This window comes from Solenopsis invicta, unplaced genomic scaffold (genome assembly GCF_016802725.1).
Source record: "Solenopsis invicta isolate M01_SB unplaced genomic scaffold, UNIL_Sinv_3.0 scaffold_384, whole genome shotgun sequence".
Lineage (NCBI taxonomy): Eukaryota > Metazoa > Arthropoda > Insecta > Hymenoptera > Formicidae > Solenopsis > Solenopsis invicta.
In genome coordinates, this window is record NW_024105287.1 from 17,450 (window position 1) to 30,319 (window position 12,870).

The following is a 12,870-nucleotide window of genomic DNA, read 5'->3' on the forward strand; positions in this document are numbered from 1 at the left end:
TATATAAGTGATAGTTGCTACAAAATGATTAATAACATCCACTAAATGTTCATAATTTGAAGAATCAGCCAAAATATTTCTTGCACAGAATTTAATTTCTGGAAAACTTTAATGTACTTTTATCATTGGAGTGTATGGTGGTAGAAATAATTTTACTTCTAACACCAAAAGTATTATTCTATTTTAATATTAATGATGAACTCTATTAAAGAAATTTTTTCAAAAATTATATTGTATGTTAGAAATATTTTGGCTGATCCTTTGTGCACATTTCGTAAATGTTACTAATCATTTTGTTGCAACTATCACGCTTACAGATTGTTATCAGGAGGCGCGGTCGCGTCTCGCGGTATTTTTTTTTTTTTTTTTTTTCATCATCAGCGTTAGCGTCATCATCAGCGTCAGCGAGAAAGACCAGCGCCTCTTTTACGCGAGTCAGCGAGTTCAAGCATAATGAGATTATCAGATCTCAGTAACGGCTGAACCGATCAAGTTCCGAGTAGTCTCAATCGATAGCTTGGGGAAAATTGCATAATAAAAGTGTTTTTATTTTTTCTCTCCGTGCCCTACGAGCGGAGATATCGCGACGCAAAGTCCAAATCTCGACGATTTACATTTAAGATACGTCATTATTATTATCGTCGCCAAGCGAATCTTGTCCAGTACATTTTTTCGACACGAGTAACGAGTGGCGCTCGTTACTACACTATATTAGAGTCCCTAGAAGTGGAGAGTCTGGACATTTCGGGGTTCCACGTGATTGGACTGCACCTAAAATGGCAGCACCAATACGGATCCTTATTTAATCCTCTTTAGCCAATGCGATAACAGCATACAACATGTTTATGTGCACACAATGATAAACATACACACACATAAGGTATACATATGTATACATATATGTACATACACTGACATATTCATCACCGACATTTTAGAGGCAGATGTCCAGACTCTCTACTTCTAGGGACTCTACACTATATCAGCCCGTATGCAACCATGTGATGCATCACGATGGCCGCGAGTGTCGCAACAATGATTGTCGTGATATCATGGCTTTCCTAACCCGTAACCTGAACTGAATCGGCAATATATCTCGGTTTGCGGGACAGACGACATTCTTTTTGCCGATCGTCGCTAAGAGAAACTTGTATACGTTTTCGACACGGAGTGGTGCTCATTATAGCCGTTTTATGCAATTTTTTGTAGTTAAAAAATTTTATATTTTAATAAAACTTTCTCATTTCTGTTTTTTCCTTAATTCTTTAAGATTAAATGTTATATATTCCTTTGAAACTTCTTAAAATTAAGTACATCTACTTAGGTTAAAACAGAAAAATTTTTCAATAGAAATACACAGATAGTATCACTCGAATTTTATTTAGAAAGGAATTAAAGATACCACTTGGATTTTATTTAAAAAATAAAGATACTATCACTTGCATTTTATTTGTTAAAAGTAGTACAGCAATTATTTCAAAGAGCAACATATTCTCTTTATAAATGGCGCAATTTAAAGATTTCATAGATTTTTTGGGAAGAATACATTTAGGTTGGATTAAATAAATAAAAAATATTTATTTTTAAGTAAATACTACTTGGGTTAGAAATAGGAAGATTTTTCAATGAAAATGTAGAAATACAATCACTTAGGTTTTGTATAGAAATTAAAGAGAGTACCACATGGGTTAGCATAGAAAAATTTCTTTGTTAAAATACAGAAATAGTATCACTTGTGTTTTTAGGTAAAATTAAAGATAAGGTGCGCGCACACACATAAATACCGCCTTTTTTTTACCTTTTTTTGAAAAGGTAATTATTACATGAATATGTATATAAAAATATTTCTCGCAGCGGCAGGAGATCCGTTATAGATGAAACTACATACGCGTAGATACAGAATTTTGGTGTTAAATAAGTATTTTATGTTAATTTTGTGTGAATTTATGTTACTTTATGTTTAAGTATTATTAAATAGATGAATACAATTTTTATTTTGGAATAATAACAATACATTGAATGTTATTTTCACAATAGTTTAAGAAAACAAATTTGTAGAAGAAGTTGATATTCAGAAGAATTTGATTTGTAAAAGGATGAATTTGATTTGCAAAAAGGTGAATGATTTGTAAAGAGTTAATTTGTAGTGCAAAACCTATAAATATATATATATATATATATATATATAAAGTACTTTATTCCTTACGGAGTACACTGCATACCTCCGCTCCGCTTACAACGTTTCAACATATTATTCCTCACATCCTTTTACAATGCATGAGAGAGAGAGAAAGATTACTCATCCATCCATATCTCCACACTCATTCTCTGGACATCCGTTTCCGCCGCATTTTCCTCCTTTCCTTCCACACTCTCATTCACACCCAACCACCTTCCTCCCTTTCTCATCTCCTCTAATCTCTTCATCCAAATTTCTCCCTCCCTGTCCTCTCTCAAGACCTCATCTACCATCTCCTGCCACCGCTTTTCAACCCCCCATACCCAATTTGTGCATTCCTCCCATACGTGCTCCTAAGTTTCCATTCTACCTCCACATATCCTACACTTCCTTTTCTCATCCTCTTCCCAATATCTACTCTTCATCATCCCGTCTCCCAGCTTATATTTCGCCACTCTTTGTCATCTTTGCTCCATCCATCTCTACTTTAGGTCTTCTGGCAACCCCTTACCTTTCACCCTACCATACCATATGTTAAATCTAGAGCCCCTAATTTTTTCCCATCTTTTCTCCTCCTGCCACCTACTCTCTCTTGCCACTACCTCTTCCCCCCTCAGCTTTCCTCTCTCTCTCATCTTTGCTATCTCAATTAGGCTCCAGCTCCTCTCGTCATAAAAATCTCTCCTTTCCCCTTCCCATTTATCATACATATCACTTTTCCTACCTTCGCCCTGTCTCTCATTTCTTCCAAACACAACCTCGCCAGCTCTCCTCCCCCTTCCTCTCCCAGTTTCTTTTCATAACTCCATGCCCTCAACCCTGCCCTCCCCCTCAACTTTTCCCTTGGCATTTCCCCCCTTACCATGTACCCCGGCGTGTACCTTCTAACACCCAAAATCCACTTCAAGAACCTGTCCTGTATCCTCTCTACCTTCTCTCTTTCTTTCCAGTCCCGCATTTCCACTCCATATCCTATTACCGTCCAAACCAATCTATCAAACAACCATATCCTTCTCGATCAATCCTTTCCAAACTTCCTCTTTCCTATCCCCCACACTTCAACACCGCTCCCTTGTTAATTCTTCTCTGTATGTTTTATCTGAGCCCTATTTGCCATCATTACGTACCCTAGATATTTGTATTTTCTCACCTCTTCTATCTCTCTTCCTTTCCATTTTCACACCATCTTTTTCTGTCTCCCACCCCCCCCCTTCTACACCTCATTATTTTTGTCTTCTCCACATTGACCTCTAATCCCTTCCGTTCTATATGACTTTCCAGTGCCTTAATCATCCCTTTCATCCCTGTCTCCTCCTCTACAACCACTGTCACCTCATCTGTATACGCTAACAAGTACATTTTTCTTCCCTTTACCCTCACTCCTCCTACACTTCCCTCCCTAATTCCTCATCTAAATCCGCCAGCAACAGCGTGAATAAGCACTGGCTTAAAAGGCATCCCTGTCTTACGCCTCTTTCCGTCCAAAAGTTCTCCCCTACCTTATTCCCCACCCTCACTCTACTTATGGTCTCCTCCAGTACCTCCTCACACTTCACGATCGAACTTTCTCTAACTCCCCTTTCCCTCATCATGTGTATGAGGATTTTCCTATACACTGAGTCAAACGCAGCTTTCAAATCTAAATGGCACAACCATCTTGCCCTTTCTTACCGCTTCTTTCTTGTTTATCATAATTTAGTACTTAGATTTGATCAATTGTGCGTACCCCTCTCCTAAACCCCGTTTGACTCGGTGGGTATATCCCCTTCCTCTCCACTTCCTCCCTCAATCTCTCTGCGAGTACCGTTGCGTACACCTTGTATGCCGTTTGCGTTAGAGTAATCCCTCTATATTCTTCAACCCTCTCCTCTACCCCTTTTTTCACTACCGGCACTACCACCCCTCTCTCCACTCCTGCGGCTTTCCCTCTCTTTTCCATACTTTGTTATTTTCCATATTTCCCACAGCCATTCCTTTATTTCTTTTCCCCTATATTTCCATACTTCATTTACAATACCGTCCCCTCCCGCTGCTTTTCCCTCCTTCAGTTTCCTTACCGCCCTTGTTATTTCTTCTTTACTGATATCATCTTCCTCCACTCCTTCTCTTCTCTTCACCGACCTTCTCACTTTCCACTCCACTCCTCCCAACACTTTTTTAAAGTGTCCCTCCCATTCCCTTATTTCGATCCCTTCCGCGACTCTCTTTCTCTTTCTCCTCCCCCTGTTCACTACCCTCCATACATCCTCTTCCGTTCTTACATCTTCCAATTTCCTCTCCCATCTTTCTCTTTCCTTTCTTTTCCTTTCCTTACAATACTCTCTGTATCTCTTCCTTATCTCCTTATATTTCTCCCCGTTCCCTCCTCTTTTCTTCCATTTTTTACAATCCTCCCTTACTTCTCTTTTCATACTCTTACATTCCATATCGCACCATCCTCTCTGCACCTTTTTCTCTTCTGTCTCTACTTTTACCAATGCTCTTTTCACTCTCTTTTTTAATTTCTTCCAACCCTCCTCAACTCCCTCCGTAACATTATCCTACTTGTCCACGTATTCCTCAAATTCCTTCCTTCCCTCTTCCGTCCAAACCCCTCTTCTTTCTCTTCCTTCATTTTTTCCATCTTTTCCTTCCCTGTTCCTCCCTCCTTTACGTACACAGTTAGCGGCTGATGATCAGAATCAACCCAGTCCTCCACCTTCATTTTTACCACTTTCTCTCTCGTATTCTCATTCCCAATTATGTAGTCAGTTACAGCCCCCCTCTCCCCCACCAGTATACGACCATTCTCCCTCCTCATCTCCCCTTATGCATTCGTTCAAGATTGACCATCCTAATTCCTTTAAAAACCACACAATTTCTTTCCTTCTCTATTCATCTTTCCATCATTTGAGTTTCTCTTTCCCCTACCCCTCTGTCTTCCTCCTTTTCTATACCTCCCCTCTCTCTACCCGTTGTCGCATTAAAATCCCCCCCCCTATTAATATACTGACCCCCTCCTCTTTTTCCTCCATCCACTCTCTTAATTGCCTCATTTTTTCCTCTAGATCCCCATTCCTATATACACCCACTAGTTTCCACCATTCTCCCCCTAAGTTGACTTTACTCACCTGTAAACCCACCTCTCTTCTTTTCCTATTCTCTTTTTCTCTTTTTATCCCATTCCTTATTCCTATAATCATCCCCCCCCATTGCCCTCCCTTTTTTGTTCTTTCTTCCCGCTACTTGCACCTTCCAAACGTATGCCTTCGGTAACCATCTTTGCATCCTTCCTTCTGTAACCATGTCTCAATCAAAAACATCACATCCCATTCCTTCAATTTCTCCCTAAAGTCCTCTTCTTTATTTTTCATGCCTGCTACATTCCAAAAACCTACTTTGTATTCTTTCGCCGATTCGACACGCCGGGTGCACCCTAACGTGGGCGCACCCGGCAGGGCTTGTGGGCCTGATCTGCCCTAGGTCAGGGGAGGGGGACACCAGCTCCCCTCGCCTCTTCCCCTGGTTTGGGGGTAAAGCCCGGGGTATTCGGCCGTAGCTCCGGGCCTCTTCGCGCCGCGCTGACGGCGGCGCGGTCCTCCTAGCTACCCTGGGGGCGGAGAGGGAGAAACTTCCCTCTCCCCCCTCCCCGGCGAGGCAGAGGGGGGGGGGTACGGCTCCGCGTTACATCGCAGAGTCGTCCCCCCCGGACCGTCAGGTCGGATCTGCCTTGCCGGGTTCACCATTATTGCTAGGGGCCCTTCTCCTCCCACGACTGCGCGTCCCGAAGGCGGGGCCGGCATCCGCTGAGGAGGAGGGTCGCCCCCTCTCGGTGTTAGCGCCGTCGCTCTCTTCCTCCTCCCTAATTGTGGGAAGGGAGGGGGACCCCCGCCGCCTTTTGGCAGACAGGCCACTACGGCCCGAAAGGCGGGGGGCTGGCCTTCTTCTTCTTCGGGGCGGCCGGGGGGAGGAGCCAAGGTGGGTCATGGCCCCCGTCCCGGCCGCCCCTGTCATCGTTGTTGTAGCCGGGGGGCATGCATCCCCCCGGCTTCCTCTTCCTAATGGTTTCGGCCTCCTCCTTCTGCCGCATTACTTGCTCGCAGAAGAAGAAGACCGCGATCCAGGCGCTCTCCCTGCGGACCATCTGGCTAATGATGGCCCGCAGGGAGAGATTGTCTCCGATCTCTCTTCTCAGGACTCCGCGCAGCTCCTCCCACGCTGGACAATGTTCCAGCGTGTGCTGCGCGGAGTCCCATTCGGCGTCGCAATGGTGGCACTGCGTCGTCGGCTCCTTCCTTATCCTGCACAAGTACTCACCGAAGCAGCCATGCCCGGTGAACACCTGTGTCGTCCGGTAGGACAAGCCGCCCCAAGGGCGGCCCACCCATTCGTCCAAGTGGGGTAGGACGGCCTCCAAGATATGGGATCCTGCCGCCGGCGGGTTATTGGCGAGACTCTCTCGCCAAGAACTCATGGCCCGCTGGCGAGCCTTCTCTCGCAATAGCGCGGCGACCCTGGGGGGGGGGTAACCACTCCCCCCTGCAGGCGGACGGCCTTCGTCCTGGCATATGACCATGCCAGGGCGTCGGCCGTGAATTCCGGGGGGAGCCCCGCTCGTACTAAGGTCGCCGCGCTAGGCGCGCGCACGATCCTCCGCGCCAGCCGCCGCTGCGCTGCGTGCAGCACGTCCCTTATGCGGCGGCTGGCCAACGCCTCGCGGAACCAGAGCACCGTACAGGGTCTCGGCCATGGCCGCGTAGGCGTATGCGCGCCTCGCACTTACTCCCGGACCTCGGAGGTTGGGCATCAACCCCAGAAGGGCGTCCGTCATTTTGCCCAATCGCTGAGCCAATTTGTCGAAGTGCTCGACAAAGGCCCAGCGACCGTCCAATTGCAACCCCAGGTATTTGAGGGTTGCCCACACTTGGATTTGGGTGTCGTCCACCCGGACGAAGGCCTCGGGTGGTACCCCGGAGAAGCCACCGTGAAAGAAGATGGCATCCGTCTTCTCCGGGGCTACCCGCAGGCCCAGGCTCTTTATGGAGCCGACGACGCAGGCCACTGCCCAGTTGCACATGGCCACTGCTTCTTCCCAGGAGGCTCCCCCGGCCACCACGAATGTGTCATCCGCATAACCGACGACGTGGCAGCCAGGGGGAAGGGCCACTCGGAGCACTTTGTCGTATGCGGCGTTCCACAGCAGGGGACCCAGCATGGACTCCTGCGGAACGCCGCACGACATGTCCCTCCGCTGCTGGAGTCCGGTTTTATCCCAAAACTTCAGCACCCTTTCCCGGAAGTAGTCCCGAACGATGGCGACGAGGTAGGGTGGCAGGCGAAAGTGTTCGCTTAGTGCTGCCACTATCTCGCCCCAGGGAATACTGTTAAAGGCGTTGGCGATATCTAGGGATATTGCCAACGCCACCCTCCCGTCCCCTGTGATGGACTCCGAGAGGGATCGAACCTGTCTTATGGCATCGACAGTCGATTTCGCCTCTCGGAATCCATATTGTCCGGGGGACAATTCGGGACCATTCCGGGACATATGCTGGATGATGCGGTTAGCGATAATACGCTCGAAAATCTTGCCCGCATTATCCAGCATACAAAGGGGCCTGTATGCGGAGGGACTCTCCGCTGGCTTGCCCTCCTTTTTGAGGAGGACAAGCCGGGCCCTCTTCCACTTCCTGGGGAAAGTTCCTTTCCGGAGGCACTTCGTGTACGTGACACGAAGTGCCTCCCCGATAATCGAAGACGCCCGGGCCCAGACCTTAGCGTATATTCCGTCCGGCCCGGGCGCCTTCGCCCTCCTTCCGTTGATGCGGGCGAAGGCTGCGACCATCTCGTGTCTGGACACCTCCAGCTCCTCGGTCCATTCCGGGGGAGGGCCGGTCTTCTCCAGTATGTCCCTCCCCCTGGTGGGGAACAGTGTGTTCACCAACGTTCCGAGGAACTGGGGGTCCAGCGTCTTCGAGACTGGGGGCGCCCATGGGCGAAGCCTCTTCGTCACGATTTTGTAAGACCTCCCCCATGGGTCGCGGTCCAACTCGGAGAGCAACTCCTCTCAGGCCGCTGCCTTCGCCCGCGCTATGGCGGTCCTCAGGGCCTTTCTGGCTTCCCTGAGGACCGCCGTGGCGCTGTCCAGCGCGTTCCCCATGCCCCGCCGCTTGGCGCGCGTATGTGCCCGCCTGGGGGCCACAGTAGCCCGCCTCAGTTCGGCAAGCTCCGCGGACCACCAGTAGGCGGCACGGCGCGCAATAGGTCTGCTGCGGGGCATGGAGGCGTCGCAGGCATGCGACATGATCGCGCATAGGCGCTCTGCCTCCTCCTCGACTCCGAGGTCAGCTCCTCCCTCCGGCCAAGTGGAGGCAAGGAGACTGACCTCGAGGGCTTCGGGATCGAGTTTCCTCAGGACCCATCGTTTTTCATCATGTTTGCGGCGGCGTTGCTCACGCACCTCCGCGGGGGGGGGGGGAGACCAGCTCCATGGAGATGAGTCTGTGATCAGACGTCTCTCCCAAGGAGCCGGTCTCCACTTTCCATCCTTTGACCCTATTAAGGGCCCCGGGGGAGGCCCATGTCACATCGACAATGGACTCTCCCCCGGCCCCCACGTAGGTGCTGACCCGGCCTCGGTTAAGGAGTACCAGGCCGAGCCCCGCCGCAAAGTCCCGGGCCAGGCGGCCTCTGTTGTCGGTGCGGGGGCAGTCCCAATCACAGCGTGTGCATTGAGATCTCCCCCCACAACGACTGGCTTGGGAGAGCGACTGAAGATGTCGCTCCCCATGCCATCCAGAGCCGCCTCAAACTCCCCCTTACTCATGCTGGGGGGGGGGAAGTAACAGCCCAGAACATCGATGGGTCCATACTCGACAATGACGTAGCCCTCGCCAGCCGACACTAAAAGCATTGGCGGAGCGCCATCAACATGTTGGCTGACCATCGTCACCTTCCCCGAGGAGTCCCCAACCCAGTTGGGGTTGTCCTCGGGAATCCTATACGGATCGGCGACGATAGCCAGCCCGCCACCTGCCTCCGCCAGGCACTGCACAAGCATGTCTTGTGCAGCCCTGGCGTGGTTCAGGTTGGCCTGGAGGAGCCTACGAGGCATTACTAGGTTACTCTCGAGGCTCCTCCACCTCCCTCATCTCTACGCACTTAGGTGCGTCTTCTTTTTCGCTTGTTCTCCTCTCCCTTTGCGGGTGAGGAGCCTCTGCCTCGGGGGGGGGGGGGGGTGCGCAGTCTGGGGCAAGGTCGGCGTTGCTGTCGGCCCCGCCTCTCGGCGGCCCCCAGCGCTCAGGGGTGCCCTTTGAGCCTTATTGGCAAGGCACCCCTTTGCGCCAATCCGATGTTCGGCGGGCTTGCACGCGTTTTTGCAGACCGGGCAGCTCGCCTTCTCCTTACAAGCATCTACCGATCCGGCTGCTGCATTTGGCCTGGACGTGGCCCGTAGCCAGGCACCTGTGGCACTGTAATCCCCGCGAAGGGAGCAGTGCCGCACGGCAACTCGACCAGCTCACCATTATTCGGGGGACGGCCAAGACTACCTTGCCCGCCTTTGCAGGGCAGCGCACCCAGCAGATGCCCAGCCCGTTGGGAGCCATGCGGATCTCCCCCACTTTGAGATCATGGGGGGAGCATCTTCCGATGGCTCCCAGGACCTCGGCCATCTCACTGGAGGTGACCGAGTCGTCCAGGCCGGTCAAGCGTAGCTCGACCGTCTTGCACAGTCGAGCTACCTTGACGTCGTCGCGTTCTCTTAGGGCCGCCCTGATATCTTCGGCCAGGGCGTCAGTTTTGGTTCCGTTGTCTGCGCTCCTGACCTCTAGTATCAGGGCACCTGTTATGACCCTGCGGGGGCGCAGGTCCTCAATCCCGAGAGTGGAAAGATTGATTTTATCCTTCGCGATCTTGAGAACCTATGCGTATGCTCCCGGGTCAGCGCAAGTGACCGTTACAGCCGCCGTGGTCGGCGGCCTAATTTTGGTCACCTTAGCCGGACCCTGGGAGCTGACTCCGCCCGGGGTTTGCCCCCCGGGTCCCCTCTGATCCCCTCCGCGCCCGCCCTTCTTCTTCTTCTTAGACGAAGTAGTCTGTTGAGGGGGGTTTTTCGGTGGGGGGGATCGGAAGGACCCTTAGCGGCCTGTTTGTCGGAGGGACCGCCTTTGCCGCCTGATCAGCGGCTTTGGCAGCCCTCCTTTTATTCTTCTTAGAGACCACCTCCGTCCATAACTCCAGTATGGAGGGGGAGGTGGTTTCTTTAACTGGTGCGGGCCGGGCCGCCATGGCGTTTGTGCCGCCCGCCGTTCTTCTTTTGGGGGCGGTCTCCGTCTAAGGGGGACTGCTCTGCCTCCAGCTGAGACGGTCCCGGGCCTTCCCGTAGCCCCCTGCAGAAGCCGAGACCACCCGGCGTAAAAGGAAGCCGGTAGTGGTTTCCATGGAGACGCTCAAGGAGCCATTTTTCCGTCCGCCGCTGAAGGGGGTGAGCTCAACTCCCTATCAAACGCGGGGGACGTGAGGGTGGCTCCTGCCCCTCACTCCTCTTCCTTCCCACCCCTCCCCCCCCCCGCCCTCACGTTCCTTAGAGAGGGCGGGACGAACAGGGGAGAAGGAGAAAAGAAGGGGAAAGGCGATAACGGAGGTCGGCCTTAGGGAGGCCCTTAACAGGGTACTTCCGGCCGTCCTCCGGGAGATGGGGCTTCTCCCTGACAGGGTGGGGGCTCCTCGACAGGGGGTCCCTCCACCACCATTTCCGTGACCACGTTAGGTCCCGGTTGAGAGTAGGTCCCCCCCGTCAGGGCACCTAGGACTTCATCGTCGAGGTCCAGATCTGTCTGGACCTTGACGTCCGTCCCTCGCCTGCGGCTCGTGCCGAAAGGCCCTGTTCGAGAAGGGCAATGCAAATCCGCAATTGCCCCATCTCGGCCTCCAACCGTTTTTTCTCCAAGGCCCACTTGGCCTTGGCCTTGGCCAGTGCCGTACTCGCCTCCCGCTGCATCCGGGTCTCGGGACTCTCCACCTGCCTCGTTATGATGGTGGTCAAGCCGGCAGTGAGGTCCGTATACGCGCTCCATAGGTCCTTCCTGATAGGACCCTGGATGTTTTGGGACCTCTCGATCGACTTGGCCAACATCCCGAGGCTTTGCGACATGACTGCAGTAACAGCCGCAGTTGGCTGTTGCTCCAGCTCTTCGGCGCGTTCTAAGGACTTTCTTGGGCTTTGGCGGCTCGAGCGGAGGAGGGTTGGACATCCGGGTCAATGATGGCCTTATGGTCCTTTATAACCCTCCTCCCTTTCTCGGCTTCGGCCTTCTTGGCGAGGGCCTCCGCCGTATATTGCCCCTCGTGGGAGGGGTCTTTCGCCGGCCTGCCTCGTCCCCTCTTGGTCGGTCCTTCATCCGACTCAGAAGAGGACGAGATGTAGTATAAGGACTTCTTTTTGTTGTGTGCCCTCTTCGTCCCTCGTCCCACCGACTCCCTGTCCGTGTCCACGTCCATTTCCGTGGGCACCGTGACGAGGGACGGGGATGATGGCAAGAAAGCCCCTTTCTTCTTTCCCAGTCCGGATGGCCCGGGAGCACCACACTTCTTGGGGTGGGTGGCATCCGGCCCACAGCTGTCGGGTTTTTTCCCCTTGCTGCAAGCCGGGCCCGGCCTCGAGCCGGTGGATCGCATCGCTCCTCCTTTGGGAAGGAAGTCTTCCAAGTTAATTTGGAGCTTCCTTGTGTCCATCCTGGGATTCTCCTGGGAGCTGGATGGGCTGAAGAGCTCCAGCCCGCCAGCCCCAGTAGAGGGTCCCCTTGTATGTTTGGAGGCGTCTCTCCCTTCAGCGGGAGAGATGTCCCCGTTCATCAGATTGGGAGAGGACGACGATCTCGTCCCTCCCAGACCTCCACCCAAGCGGGCGCCCGTGGGCGTGCCGCTTTCCCCTACTTTTTTGTTGTTAGAAATCATTTTGATTGTGATCCCACTCCCCGTGACGGCTGCATCTCCCGGCGTATCTCCCACTTCACCCCAATACGTGTATTGAGGAGTGCCCCGGGTACTCCCGGGGGGTCGGCTTATGGCGCGGGCACCTGGAATGTAACATCCGGTGCACTGGCCTCCAGCCCCCTACACACCCACACGGAGGAGCCATCAAGGGCTCGCCCCGTTTGGGCTTTCAGGGGTCCCCCGCCTCCGACAGAGGGGGCACCGTCACGGGTGGCGCCACCCGGAGGGCCCCACGGACGAGTCGGGTAACGGAAGCGACGCCCCTTCCGCACCCCAGAGGACAAGACTCCGACCCGGTACCCGCTTCGGAAGGGACGCCGTCGCGAAATGCCGGGCCAGCCAACACCGCCCCGGGCCCCGCCTCGGAATACTTCCGAGCGGCCCCGGGGCCAGTCCAACCCGTGACATCGGGGAGAGTTTCCCGCGAGGTGCGCCCTGGACCGTCCTCCACCGCTCCGACCCTGCCCCGGAGTAATTCCGGACAGCCCGGAGACAGCCCAGCCGGTAAATCGGGGTCCCAGCGGCCCGTCTCGTCCGATTGGGGGCGGCGAGGAGCTCCGTTCCGGGACGAATCCCTTCACAGAAACCCCTCGCCGCTGTCCGCACGCGCCCTCGGCCCTGTCTCGGAAAAGTCCGAGCGACCCGAGGGCCGTCCCGACCCGATGCATCGGGGAAGGTTTCCCACGATGCACGCGCTGGGACACCCCCGCCGCTCCGAC